Consider the following 15136-nt stretch of genomic DNA (forward strand, 5'->3'; position numbering starts at 1 on the left):
TTGAGTCATTACTAGTGGGTTACCACGATCTTCACTTTAGAATGAATTATACATTATGCCTTGTTCACATTAATTATGAACCTGTATAGTAGTTCTTAATTGTCCTCTGGGAGGTATGTAAAAAATAGTAGTTATTGATTAGCTAATAGTGGACTACCACATTCAGCTGAGTGCCATTACTTCCTTAATCAGAGTTTCTTTTAGTCAATAGTAGTTAGAATGTTAAGATTGCATAGTTCATTAAAGGGATAGTTCACTCAAAAATTAAAATTCTGTCATCACTTACTCAACCTCAAGGTGTTATGAACCTGCATGAGTTTCTTTCTTCTGTTGAACATAAAAATAGATATTTTGAAGAATGTTGATGTACAAACAGTGCTGGCCCCCATTGACTTTAACAGTATTTTTATTTTTTTTTGTACTATGGATGTCAATGGGGGCCAGCAACTGTTTGGAAACCAACATTTTTCAGAACAAACTCAACAGAACAAAGAAACTCATGCAGGTTTAGAACAACTTGAGGGTGAGTAAATGATGACAGAATTTGTATTTTTGAGTGAACTATCCCTGTAACGATGGAACAGTCAGACCTTTTACCCAGCCGCACTGTGCTTAGACTGCCCTCTTGTGTTCTGAACACACGGTTGTCTTTTGATGAAAATGCTAGGGGATTTTGTGTTCTCTAGGGTATATATTTTGCTGTGAGAATGAGTGTCGAGTGGTGAGTAATAATATTGTTAATTCCCCCGTAAGGGTTGTTTCACTACATTAGTTAAGGCTACAGGATTGCGAATGACTAAAGAAACGTTATCAGTATGATTGTGGAAAACTGTACATTTCTTGTCTATTAGCCTACCACCCACTGCTAGCCTACTTATACCAACAACGGAAATAAGCGAAAAGAGAAGAAAAGCCCAGAGACAAGAAGCGCCAGAGCAACAGTTCCAATCTTCTTTTATCCCTTCCTTGACCAAGTGACTTTGAAACCAAAATCCCATACACAAAATAAATATATTTTCAGAATAGATTTTGGAATATATGCAAATATTTGAAATTGGCCCAATAAATATATTTCACACTTTACATCATATAAAGGGGGGGAGGGAGGGGGGGGGGGTGGCTCACAGTTCTGATATTTTCAGTGTGTGTATAAAAATTCAGACTTTATAACTCACATTTGTGAGTTTATACCTTGCAGTTTGAAATGTATCCCCTGGTTTCACTGATAAGGCTAAAGCCTATAGTTTCAGACTAAAATGCATGTTTGAGCTGTTTACCCTGAAAGCAACTTGCACTGCCATATCTTAAAATATGACACTGGCATTGTTTTGTCTCAAGATGCACATCAGTAATGTTATAGTCACCTGGCTTAATCTAAGCCCTGTCTGTGAAACCGGGTAAGTTGCAATTACCTTATTTTTTTTATTCAGTGGAGGAAACAAGCTTCCATAGCCATCTCTGATGCCCTGAAAAATCATATTACTAAGTGCTACTAACTGTTTGTATTAATAAGGTGAAAGAATGGACATCTGTAAAATGGAAAGATTTGTGTACTTAATGAAATCTATCCCTTGGTCTTGGCGGGGAAAAAAAGATTTTCTCTGTTGTGCATTTTTTCCAAGAAGAGACCTTACAATAAACCCTAATATACACTCCACAAATACTCAACATATGGTTTTGATTTTAGCACTCAACAGAAAAAAATGAGAGACTTGTTGTTAAACATTGACCTCAACGCAGTCATCCATCAAGACTTTTATTTGTGCTAATACGATTTATTGTCTACACTGAGGTTTGGCTGAGCCTCACGCTTGCACAGACCTGCTTTTTTTTTCTTCTTCTATGAACTGACTGTGGTCATTGTGGTTGCATTCAGTTTCTTGGCTTGGCTGTTCATGTTGTAGCTACAGTTTATCAAAGCTCATGACATTGAGAAGAGCTTTTTGGCGCTGCATTAACGTTTTATTCCTCTGAAGATTTTGAACAGGAAAGGAACATAATACCCCATTAACTTTGAAGGAACCCTGCCCCGCCCCGCCACATAAAACCTAAACCCCCCTCCATCCACCTCAATTTGTTCACTTGAGACCTACTTCCCTTCCCAGCTATTACTGTGTCTCATATTTAATAGAGGAGTGAACCACAACATTGGTTTCATGTTTTGTCATTTGTGGTCTGATCTGCCTAAGCCGTTCTCGGTAATTACAGTGAATACTTCTCAATGTGCTTGGAAATTTTTCCTTTAATCAGATTTCCCAAAGTACTAACCAAAACCAGATGCCCCCTTGGTTTGTCTCATATTACTTTGCTTAGAGATCACATCGTAGTGATCGCTTTTAACAATCTGCTAACAAATACTGACTGCTGACGGGCACACCTCTTCCCCTGAGGGACTCTGAGGGGGCCTGACCGCTGTAAGTAATGCTGATTTTAATGCACTGGTCAGATCCTTTTGGAAAACAAGAAGTGTTCAGAATCCAACTGGTCTTAACCTACTTTTTTTTTTGCAATTTCACCATGTTCATCTTTTGGACATTAAAGCATTCTTGGTCTTGCTGTAGTGTACCCTTACATTTTTGTCTTGGTGTAGCTAACTCAACTAATATGAAGCAGTTTAGCTCAAGTTGGCTTCACCTTTTCCTTTTTCTTCTGGGTGTTTGGCATTTTCCCCGTTCCACAGTGCTAAAAACTCATTATCATTGCTGTAAGGCAAAAAAAGTTATTTTTATTATTTAAAATGTATACATCATAGTAATAGTTGATGGTCATTAAAATTCACAAGTTTATTTAAACAAATGAAATTTAAGCTATGCTATGGAAATCATGTACTTATGGGAATCAACATTAAGAAAATTGGAAATGACAAAAAAAGCTAAAGTAAAACATCTTGACATTTTACAGTAATGGGAATTTGGAGGAATTATATAAATTATTCAAGTCCCCTGTAGTTAATCATTATAACCCCTAAAACTCACCTTTGATCACCAAAATTACATATTTAAAAGTTTTTTCAAACCCCGTTGTGCCTTAAAATAGCTTGAATGTAACTCTACACCCTTGCCTCATTTAGTATACGCGGTTCTATGAATATGCAAATTAGCCCCGCCTCCACTCACTCACACCAGCTCAGAGATCCATTCATGACGATCACACATTGACGTGATTGGTTACAAGTTTGTGACGTCAGAAACGCCAGCGATTTCAAACCGCATTTTTTAGACTGTCTTTGGTTCACTGCAGTTTTAAGGAGAAAATACTTAAAGCATAATAAAAACACCACATAGACATATAAACAACATTAAAAGCTTGATTTTCACCACATGGGGACTTAATTTAATATATATGTATATATACAATTAAGAACTTAGTTCAGCATTTTTAATTTAGAGATGGTTTTAATACAACCCTTATCAAGTAATTTCCAGGAAAGCAGTATCAGAGAAAACCATTTGCCTCTTTAAACTGTCTGTATTGGGCATAGTGTTTCACAGTGGTATCAGATCTCTCTCTAAGATTCTTCAGTCATGGTGTCAGTATGTCTGTCTCTGATCATGCAAACCGTGTTAAAATTAGTCCTGCTGTGGCCATTCAAGTGCTTCTTAGAGCTTTGTGACATCTGAGTTGAGGGTTGCGTCACTGTTTTTCCCCCTCATTAAGCTACGGTTAACCACCAATGGATCAAGGCCCTGTTCTCATTCTCTCCGCTTCTGTCTCAGCCCAGCACGAATTACACATGCCTGGAGGAGAAGACATCCCACATTCACACATCTCACAAGGCGCTGACATTCCCTATCTGTTACAGCACCACTGTAATGGGAGAAGAGAGTTGAGCGCTCTTCACCCCATACCCCCACATTAGTGTGTGAAACGTCGCAACCACAGGGCGTATGGGATGTATTTATAGCATCACTGGGTAATATACTCTGCTGACAGAAATGTTGATGATATATTCCAGTCCTGATTGTGAGAGATGACTTTGTTTTCATCCCATCAGGCTGTTGTCAGGTTTGAGCCCGTACTGCAGGGTGTCTATCTGACTCTCCCCCACAAATCTCTCATTACATAAACCACATAATGATGCAAATCATCTGTCAAATCCTTAGAGATCTTGTTAGAAACTGTCAAGAGCAAGAGATAGTTTTTTTATATATATATAATTTTGGAAAGAACATGTCTGCTAAATGTGGGGAAGTTGATTTAAAACGTACAGTCTTTCTCTAGGAAACATTTAGTATGACATTATCTTGCACTTAAGGACATATTCAGATCTAGAATAAGCTCTTCCCCCTATACTGCCTAGTTTTGATTTTTAAAGGGGTGGTTGATTATGATTTCACTTTTCTAACTTTAGTTAGTATGTAATGTCGCTGTTTGAGCAAAAGCAACATCTGCAAAGTTACAATGCTCAAAGTTCGAAGCAAAGGGAGATATTGGCTTTTAAAGAAATTCCTTTTTAAGGACTACAACAAACGGCTGGTAGTGACTACACGACATTCCTCCCGGGTTAGTGACATCTAGAATTTACATAAACCCCGCCCCCGGAACACGATTTATAGTTTATCAAGACAGAATATGCTAATCAATGACTAGAAGATAACTACACATAAGCTACATAAATTCATCAACTAACCATACAGAAATGTCCTGTTGCTTCTACATGTTCTTGTTTAGTCTCTCCATCATTGTCTGACTCCGGTTTGAACATAAAAGGCTAAAAGTTTTTGAAATTTTCAGTGCATGTCTGTGTGATGTAAAAGGACACGAGCTCTTGAAGCTCCGCCCTTTGTGCTGGGAGCAGCAGCTCATTTGCATTTAAAGGAACAGACACAAAACAGTGCGTTTTTGCTCACCCTCAAAAAGTGACAATTTTAACATGCTATATAAAAACATCTGTGGGGTATTTTGAGCTAAAACACACTCTGGGGGCATCAAAGAGTTATTTTACATCTTGTGAAAAGGGCATTATACCACCCCTTTAAGCATATCGTTTACACCACAAAACCCCTTTTAGACCTTAAAACAGCTAAATCAATGTCTCTACAGTTGAATCCATGTTACAACAGGACGTTTCTAGTGTTCCGGGTGAATTTATATAAACCCCGCCCCCTGAGCACGATTTATAGATTATCAAGACAGAATAAAAAAATTCATCAACTAACCATACAGAAATGTCCTGTTGCTTCTTGTGAAAAGGGCATTATACCACCCCTTTAAGTATTTTTTGAGCAGACACCAGTTAAATTACCATCCTGACTAAAATGAGAGCATCTTATATCCGTTCTATAATGTCATCTAACATGTAATTCTTTAATGCAATTGTAATTCTGTCATCTAACATGTAATTCTTAATGAAGAAAATGAGAAAACAAGCAAACATCATGGTCACAGATTTTTAGACCACAGTTTATATACGTACAGTGAATGTGTGTGTGTGTCAGGTTCATTAGTGTGTTTATGTGTGCTTGACTGATCATTTGTATTGGAAAATGCCTTGGCCGCAAAAAGGGGCTGTGGTCTCCGCCATCCATTACAACTCCAAAGATCAAACCGCTCTTCTCCAGAGGGAGGAATCCGCCAGATATAAACAGGCTGTTAAATGGAAAACTACATCTGTGTTCATTTGTTTCAGCCAGAGATGGCCACATTTGGTAATCCTTACTGAAAATTGTTTTCAATTGCTTCAGAGAGTGAAAAAGTCTAGCCTGCCATCTGTTTCCTATGGGAGTGTTGCAGTGGATGAGTGTTGAGATGTGGACAGCCAAAGATTCCCCATATACTCGCTAACTCCCATCTTGCATCAAATCCTTTTTCTTAAAGTATTGTAGACATGTTTTGAGAGGTGTCTGTGTGTCTAATAGAAGCCATGCTCTGTTTGGAAAGTTGGAAACGCTGTTTTTGAGATTGAAAGGGCTGCTTTGGGTCTTGCGGAACATCATTGCGTCTTCATTCATTGACTTGAACTGTTTTAAAATGCTAAATTTGAGGACAGACTAGAAACTACCTGCCCTTTTAAGGGGGTTATGTGATTTGGCTGTCACTCAAGTTGCAATAGATCATGGAGCAATTACGAAATGCATGTTAGTCTACGTCTGAGACTCTTTAATGAGATGTCAGAGTTGTTGAGCAGTTATCCTCTATGCTGTGCTTTGGAGATTCATAGGTTGCATATATAGCACTTCAAGCCAAACCTAACCGAACGCTTTTTACCACATGCTGGTGTGTATCGTTGAAAGGATGAAATTGATAATGGCATAAAAGAACAGGCTGTATGAAGCATCATCAGGATGTTTTAATGAAGACTGAGACTATAAATAAGCCAGCTCACCTCTTTAGGAGAATGAAGAATTGGGCTTTTTGAAGTTCAAAGGGGTGTGTAAAAGCTCTCTATGGGCGGTTCTGAGTGTTTGAAGAGGAAAAATATGCTTGACAGTGCTCTCTCTGTGTCTCTCTTTGTCTTTTGCTCCTCATTAGACTGCATACAGGGTAAAAACAGCCTCTAATGTCACCTTTACAAGCGGCCTCGTCTGCCCCTTTCATCTCGGATCCTCTACAACTTTTCATCACTCTGATCCTCCTGTGATCCTGAAACTTTGATTGAGCCTTTGTGCTACAAATTTGTTGGTGGATTGAAATGCAGATTCCCTGATGAGTGACTTTAGGGGGGAAAAGAAATTTGCTTGAGAAGGTGATTATCCACCTGGAAAATGCAAGGAAGAATTGCCTTAAAAATAGGATGCTTGTGAATTCAAGTATATGTGTGTGTGTGTGTGTGTGTGTGTGTGTGTGTGTGTGTGTGTGTGTGTGTGTGTGTGTGTGTGTGTGTGTGTGTGTGTGTGTGTGTGTGTGTGTGTGTGTGTGTGTGTGTGTGTGTGTGTGTGTGTGTGTGTGTGTGTGTGTGTGTGTGTGTGTGTGTGTGTGTGTGTGTTTTTGTTTGCGTGTACATGTGAGGATGAATTTTGCTTCACTCCATAAACTCATAGAGAAGAGAACATACTTTTTTAACAGACCATTACAGAGACATTCTTTAGTTAGATTTGTTGTCTGATAATATATAATGTATATATGTAATAGTATGTATAACATTAGTTACTACATTATATATAGTATATATACTATTACATACATACATTATACATTTTATATATATAAAAATATATATATATAATATATAATGTATATATGTAATAGTATGTATTACATTAGTTATACATTATATATGGTATATATATATATATATATATATATATATAATTTAAGGGCTGTGAAACGATAAATCGCGATTAATCACATCCCAAAAAAAAAAGTTTGTGTTCACATAATATATGTGTGTGTACTGTGCATAATTATTTTGTATATATAAATACACACACATGCATGTATATGCATTAAGAAATATTTGCTTAAATATACTGTATATATATATATATATATATAATTTGTATTATATATAAATATAAATATTTTATATATAAATACTTTTTATATATATATATATACATGCATGTGTGTGTATTTATATATACAAAATAATTATGCACAGTACACACACTGTGAACACAAACTTTTTTTTGGATGCGATTAATCGCGATTAATCGTTTCACAGCCCTTATATATTATTATATATTGAACAGCAATTATTTTTTACAGCTTTTATTCATGAGTGTGTGTATGTGTGTGTGTGTGTGTGTGTGTGTGTGTGTGTGTGTGTGTGTGTGTGTGTGTGTGTGTGTGTGTGTGTGTGTGTGTGTGTGTGTGTGTGTGTGTGTGTGTGTGTGTGTGTGTGTGTGTGTGTGTGTGTGTGTGTGTGTGTGTGTGTGTGTGTGTGTGTGTTATAATTATTTGTTTGATCTGCTGTACTCCTTTTCTCCAGCAGAGAGCAGGCTTGTATTGCAGTGAGACATCAGTGTTGTTCAGTGAGTCAGTTTCTATCACCCCAGCAGATGGCAGCCTTAAAACCTACAGCACTTGTGTTGCTGCTTTAAACAAAGACTGATGAATTGTAAGTGCTCCAAAGAAGGTGCCTATGTCAATTAGCTACATGGTAAATGATAGACAAATAACAAAAAGTTTTATTTAAAAACTAAATTGTTCAGGCTGATAACATTGAGACATGTTTTCAGACGTGAATATACATAATAGCATTACCAATACCTTCATATCACATGTGAATATATAGTTGCCCAAATAGCCTGACCGCTGTTGTTCATGTACCGTTGAGCTTTCTGTACGTGTGTAGATATTTGAGGTGCAGTGAAGAGTGGAGACAGAGTCAGTACTGTGACCCCCCTGTAAACCACAAACCTCAGCACTGTCGGTTTGCACATTGACAGGCTCCACTCCCTGTGGGTTTGGCTGGAGGTGGCCTGGAATTGACCCACAGCCTGTGGCCGCTCAGGGGAGGCAGGGTTAGTACTTTGGCTAAGTGTAATGTGGATAACAGTGTGCGAGTTAGCAGAGTTCCTTTCCCACAGATTTCCACGGAGGTTACAGCTGCGATCTACTGAATATTTTTTAAGCGTAAGAACAAATTAATAAGTATGTGGTTTTGGAGGAAGGGCAAACATCTGCAGGATTCTCTCCAAAAACATTAAAGACCATTAAATTAAATTTTTTAACGTGTGTGTGTTTTATATATACATATATATATTACACACACACACGTTAAAATATAAAAATTTTACACATGTATATATATGTATATAATAGGGGGTGTAACCCCATATTATATATGTTGGGGTAACACATTACAAGTAACGCAAGTTATGTAAACGGACTTTTATCAAGTAACTAGTAAAGTAACATTACTTTTAAATTTACAAAAAAGTTACTTTTTCAAATAAGTAATGCAAGTTACTTTGTTTTCCCATTTATTGACTGACAGCTCTCCTGTCCCCATGTTGAGAGAAATCGGGAGTGAGGTGCAGAGGCGTTGTGTGCGCCGTGTAAAGTTCAGTATTCTTCCAAATGTAAAGCAGTAAAATGCAAACTCAGAATGTTACGCAAACCTGCAATATTTTAATATGTGAAGTATATACTTTGTGTTTAATCCCACTTTATTGACCAATGTCTTTGCTGCAGACCTTCGATGATCCACTTTGACTATACTAATTAATAAGCTAAAATGATTGGCTGTATCCGAAATCGCATACTTCCCTACTGGATAGTAGGTGAAAAACAGTATGTGACAAAAGTAGTTTGTCCAAATTCACAGTAGCCTACTCATAAAAGAGTAGGCAAAAAGTGCCCGGATGACCTTCTTCCGGCGAGATTCCGAAGTGTGCATCTGATGGACACTTTACTATCCCATGAGGCCACGGGAGAGGATTTATGAATGGCAGTGAAGTGAATGATAATGATAGCATGGCGAATGTAGTATGTCCAGATTACATATTACACACATTCATACTATATAGAACATACTTTTTTTTAGCGGTCGTGGAGTATTACTAATTCAAGATAAGTACCTACTCAAGAGAGTATGTGATTTCGGACGCAGCCATAGAACTCTCCGCCCTATTCTTCTGTAATCCAGAATAGCAGCACAGCTGAAAGGTTTGTTAGAGCTGCGCCCTCTACTGTACAGGCGTGAATTTGCATTTCCTTCAGCCTGAGGCCTATTCATTTCACTTTGGTTGTGTAAGGGCCGTTAGATTTGCAAAAAACATTTTATTATAAAAAAACAAGCAAGCCCACCACAGATCAGAAAAAAATAACGTAAAAGTAACGTAACACATTACTTTCCTTAAAAAGTAACACAATTAGTTACTTTTTAGTTACTTTTTAACACAAATAGTTACTTTTTAGGGAGTAATGCAATATTGTAACGCATTACTATTAAAAGAAACTAATCCCCAACATATATATGTATATATTCCTTTGAGTTTTACAGATAGTGGATGCGTTTAAAAGCTGTTGCTGGAGAGTTGAAGTAGGGTGAGGATTTATCGAACAGTTTAGCCCTGGACGGGAGGTATGTTATAGCAAGAGAGCAGTAATCCGGAATGTGCCCTCCCCTGCGGATCACCAGAGGAGCACGTTGGAAAATCACTGATGTCTTTACAAATATTTACTCTTGCCCCGCAACATCTGCTGAATTTATTGTTGTAAAATCCCCCACCGTTAAGCGCAGGATTGGACTGTCCAGATGTTCCTAATAACGGCTGCTAGCTTAGCCATGCTGGAGAAATAGAGAAACAGAGGTGCCCTTGAGCAAAAACGGACTAGTGTCAGGCTCAACCCAGGCCTGAACCGGCTGGATTAAAGGGAACACAAGCACTGGAAGGGCCCTTTATTAAAAACGGGATCTGTTGTGGTCAGGCTTGAGGTGGGCATGAAAGATCACTGGCATGTCTGTGAGCGCTTCTGCCCTCTGTGCCACAGAGCTTATGTGTGATCTGAATGAAGCGGCAGGTATTTGGGTAGAAGGCATTAATGATTTATTCGGCTTCTGTTAGCCAAGAACGTTTTGAATAATAATAAGTCCCCCCAAGATGTTTAATCATCTGATACCTTTGGACTGGAACACAGAGTCTGCCTGCTCGCCTGCAAAGTTTGTTTTATCTGTCTCCGGATAGATAGCTCTCTTTGGGCTTCTGCAGATTCTTCGGTGGGCACAAAGCCATTAGTTCTGCTAGGCCACAGAAAGTTTTCGGACATTGGAGTTACACTTAAAAATCTATGAATGTCATTACACATATAATATATGATGTGGTTGTACATATATGTGTATGTATATGTATATATATATATATATATATATATATATATAATTATAATATACATAATATACACGCACGCACACACACACACACACACACACACATGTATATATATGTGTGTGTGTGTGTGTGTGTGTGTGTGTGTGTGTGTGTGTGTGTATTATGTATATGATAATTATATATATTTATTTTTATTTATTTTAAATTTATTAAAACACTATACTATAGAGATATTTTATAGTATAGTTTTCTAATATTGGCCATTGAATGGTTATAACTTATGAGCTTGAAAAAAAATCTCTCTCTATATATATATCTTTTTTTTGTGCTAGGCAACGATTAATTGCGATTAATCGCATCCAAAATAAAAGTTTGTTTACATATTAATATGTGTGTGTACTGTATATAATTATTTTGTATATAAATACACATATGTTTAAGAAATATTTGCATGTATATACTGTATATATATTTAGACAATTTATGTTATATATAAATACAAATATTTTATATATAAATAATTTTTTCGTAAATATATACATGCATTTATATATACAAAATAATTGTAAACAGTACACACACATATATTAATATGTAAACACAAACTTTTATTTTGGATGTGATTAATCGCGATTAATCGTTGCCTAGTACTCATTTCAGGGCAATTTAGAATTGTGCTAGAATTGCCCTGCTGAATGTTATCGTCTCTTCTCTTGCTGCTGAGGAGAACTAGGTGTTTCCAGTCGTCCTTCATCAACGCAGCCCTGTTGTGAGAGCATATGTCAGTGCTTGCGCTCTTGCGTGTACAGGATATTTGGTTCTGTTTACACCCATTAACTCATCTCAGGTGTACACACAAAATAGTTTAGGTTTCTTTATGTGTACAGCATCAATATAACGGCATGCATCTGAAATTTTCTTCACATGTGTGCACCCATATGTTTAGGTATTTGCGTATGCATCCTTGTGACAGGCGTTTTTTTCTCGCAACTTGGAACAGGCTTGTCAAAGGGGGTTCTAGCACCCGTTAGTGAGAGGAGGGGGGCGAAGGAGGGATTGGGGGGAGTGTGGAGAGCAGTAAATTATTTGTGCTGGCAGATGTTCACAGACCCAAATATGCATGAGTTTGTGGACCTGGCAGCTCTCGTCTCCTGCCAAACTTGCTGCTTTTTCATGATGCATGCGGGAGCAGTTGTTATTCTGGCGGCGTTACAGAGTGCATTAATCTGAACTGTCATCACCTCCAACCGCTTTTGGTGGAAATTATTTCACCCCTTTATTAAGGGAACTCCAGTGAAACATTACCGATGGCGGTAAGGTCAACATTCTTGGCGGTTCTGTCATCAGGCAGGCTGCTGTTTCTGTGCAGCGTATACGGCAATGTAAACCTTGGATGAAAACTACAGATCACGAGGGAAGGTGGGACTGCCACTTCCTGGCATTTCGATCAACTTTCGCTCATGTTTGTTTTAAAAAACCCACGCTGTGATTTGATTCCATTTTAAAGGAACGCTCGTGCCAATGGCGTATTGCTGTAAAGTGTCAATGTATGTGGTTTTGGATGTGGTTCAGAATGAGTCAAGCTACTGTTGTGGTGCCTTATTAGAGTGTCTCTCTCTCTCTCTCTCTCTCTCTCAATGTTTAGCCAAACCATTTGAGCTGATGATTTCACAATTCATTTGAAAGCAATCTTTTCCAGGCCGGCCCAGCGTGCACATACAGTTCACTGGTCCTTACCACAGAGTGGTTATGGGAATATTCTCCCACTGAGTGGTTGGTCAGTTTGACCATTATTGTTCAGAACACATGCTTCTCATAACAGCTTAGAGAAGCAGATGGAAAAACTCTTTGTATGAAAGAAGCAATCAGCGGTTTATTCAACTATCCCTTTGAAGAGACAGTAAGAAGCCCCTCTCTGCGTGGATCAAATACAGATGCGCCGTGTACATCTATACTTAGTGTCTGTCAGTGGTATGTTTTGGCAGCTCTGTCGTGCTGTGTAAATTGCTTAAGTATTCAGCATGCGATGCCCATTGTGACCTTTGGTCTCTCTTCCTGTTGCAAACTAAAGCCATTTAGCCTGTCAGGGCCTCAACCTTTTTGTAAATGTCACTTTGAGGGATGTGTGAAAGCCATAACAATAGCCGTCGTGTAATCAAGTTATCAGCGATGCCCAGAAAAAAAAAAAAGTGCAATTATCATAATAACATATCCAGCCAGTCACTTACTGTCATGCCTGTTCTGACTACGCACGGGGGTGTGCGGGGAGTCTTTTCTAAAGGAGGGCTTTGGCAGTCTGCCACAGAGTGCGCGTTTCCCTCGAGGCCTCTTACTCACCAGTCAGAGAAAATGAGAATTACACATATTAAAGAGGGTAAACGGCAGTAATCACCGCACTGGGAGGAGGCAAGAGGATTCACGGGCCTGCTGAACGTGTAGTGCAGGAAGGGAAGTGTTGCTCGGTTCACACACACACCCTTTTGGAGAAACGAGCGGTGCTTTGCCCCATATGCTCTCAAGAATGTGTTCCATAAACTCCATCCACTTGTAGGCCAGCGAGCTTTACGACTTGTTATTTTAGGTGTTCTCGGTGTCAGCGCGTAGGTTTTGTTTCCAGTCATTGATCTTAGATGAATAGACCACTGGTTAACACAATACATACTGCAGTGTTTTCCATCACTCCGTAGCATTTGCATGCGTGAAAATACTGCCAGTACTTCTGTTGGTTTGTCAGAATGTATTAGTCAGTAGAACTAGTAGTAGTAAAGTAGTAAATAGTCAGACATATTTATGTAATTTATAGGAAAATATTTATTCACGTCATTTTAATTAGTGAACTCAATTGTTTAACACATCCGATTTTACACAGTAAAACTACACTTTAAGCCAGCTTATTATCTGGACATTATCCAATAATTTTCATTAACCCTAAAACACAACGCAATGAGGTTCAAAATTCAAAATACAAATTAAACACCTGTAAAAAAAAACAAAAATTGGAAAATTGGAAAATTACGTCAAATTAACAGTCCGTCATTTGTACCGTAAATCCCTTATAGGTGATTATTGTACTTATTGAGCTTTGATGATGACTAATTTACTACATATAAAGTGCAAATGACTGTAGTTGTTGAAAATCCATTCTTGGTTTAATTTTTTAATCAAATAAGAATAAATAGATTACAATAAATCCATCAATTTTAAGGTAAAAATGACCCATGTTTGACTTTCCCCCCCAAAATTTCCAATGAGTTTTATTAATCACACGGAACAGAATGAAACTGTTGTAATGTTTAATTGAACAAATTTGACCGCCATTGTAATTTCATTTGTATTCTTCCAAATGCCATGTATCTTATCGGGATATGCCACAAAATATCTCTCTCCGGTGTTGTATTTGATCTCTGTATCTTGTATGACGGCCTTTCACGGCTCGCATCACGGCAGGGCTGGGGAGAATTCAGTCCAAGCGTGAAATCATCTGGCTTTCACCAAGCCCTTTTAGAGCTGTGATGTTTCCTCCGGTGCAGTCCTGAAAACATTGACCCCAGGCTACTCTGCTTTCCTTGGCAGTGACTGCGGAACCTTTACAAGGAACAGCCTGTTTGTTTGTTTGGTCCATAGAGTTCACTCAGCGTGGGTTGTGTTTGCCAGGTCACTAGAGCCCAGCTGAGTGGCGGAGAGGACTGAGGATTGGCTAGGACTGCTGTGGCGGAGAAAGGGAACAGCTGCATGGCGAATCCCACACTGTAACCCTTTAATTTATTGCTCATCGCCACGTGTGTGTTCCCTATCTGGCTCCACAAGGAAGATACTAGTGGCTAACGGCGGACCACCCTAACCTCGCTGGATCGAAGTCTTCACCACGAGCCTCAGATAAGAGGCCTGGAGCGGATCCAGGTGCATTAGAGCTGGGTTGAGTTTCTGACACGAAACAGCCCTCAGGGGGAACCACAGGCATCCATAAATATTTAGGCACCAAAGAGGTTTATGGAGTTTGTTGTAAAAGGATTTATGATGGGCCGCGAGTCCATCCAACAACTTGGAGAGGGGGCTTTTTCTTTGGCTTAATGCACTGTCGAACCGCACTCTTCACAGGAACATCAGCCATGGCTCAGGAGAGGTCCGATCAAAAACAAACACTTTACACACCAAGAATGCAAACAAAACCTCACGACCAGCAAGCTTTTCACGAAACAGGTGTGAGCTTATGAAAGGCTCTTTACCTGCTGCATGAACGATGCGTTCCGGTATGCAGAAGAGATCAACAGATGTTTCGGCCCTTATTAGGACAACACAGGAATTGCGTAAATGTAAATGATGGCCTATGCCCATTCTTGGATTTAAGAAGAACTTAGTAGTTAGGACTGGACAAAATTTCAATACCATACTGGTAACTGGCCAATATTACTGCTTTT

The sequence above is a fragment of the Scardinius erythrophthalmus genome (genome assembly GCF_964197995.2).
Source record: "Scardinius erythrophthalmus genome assembly, chromosome: 8".
Taxonomy (NCBI): Eukaryota; Metazoa; Chordata; class Actinopteri; order Cypriniformes; family Leuciscidae; genus Scardinius; species Scardinius erythrophthalmus.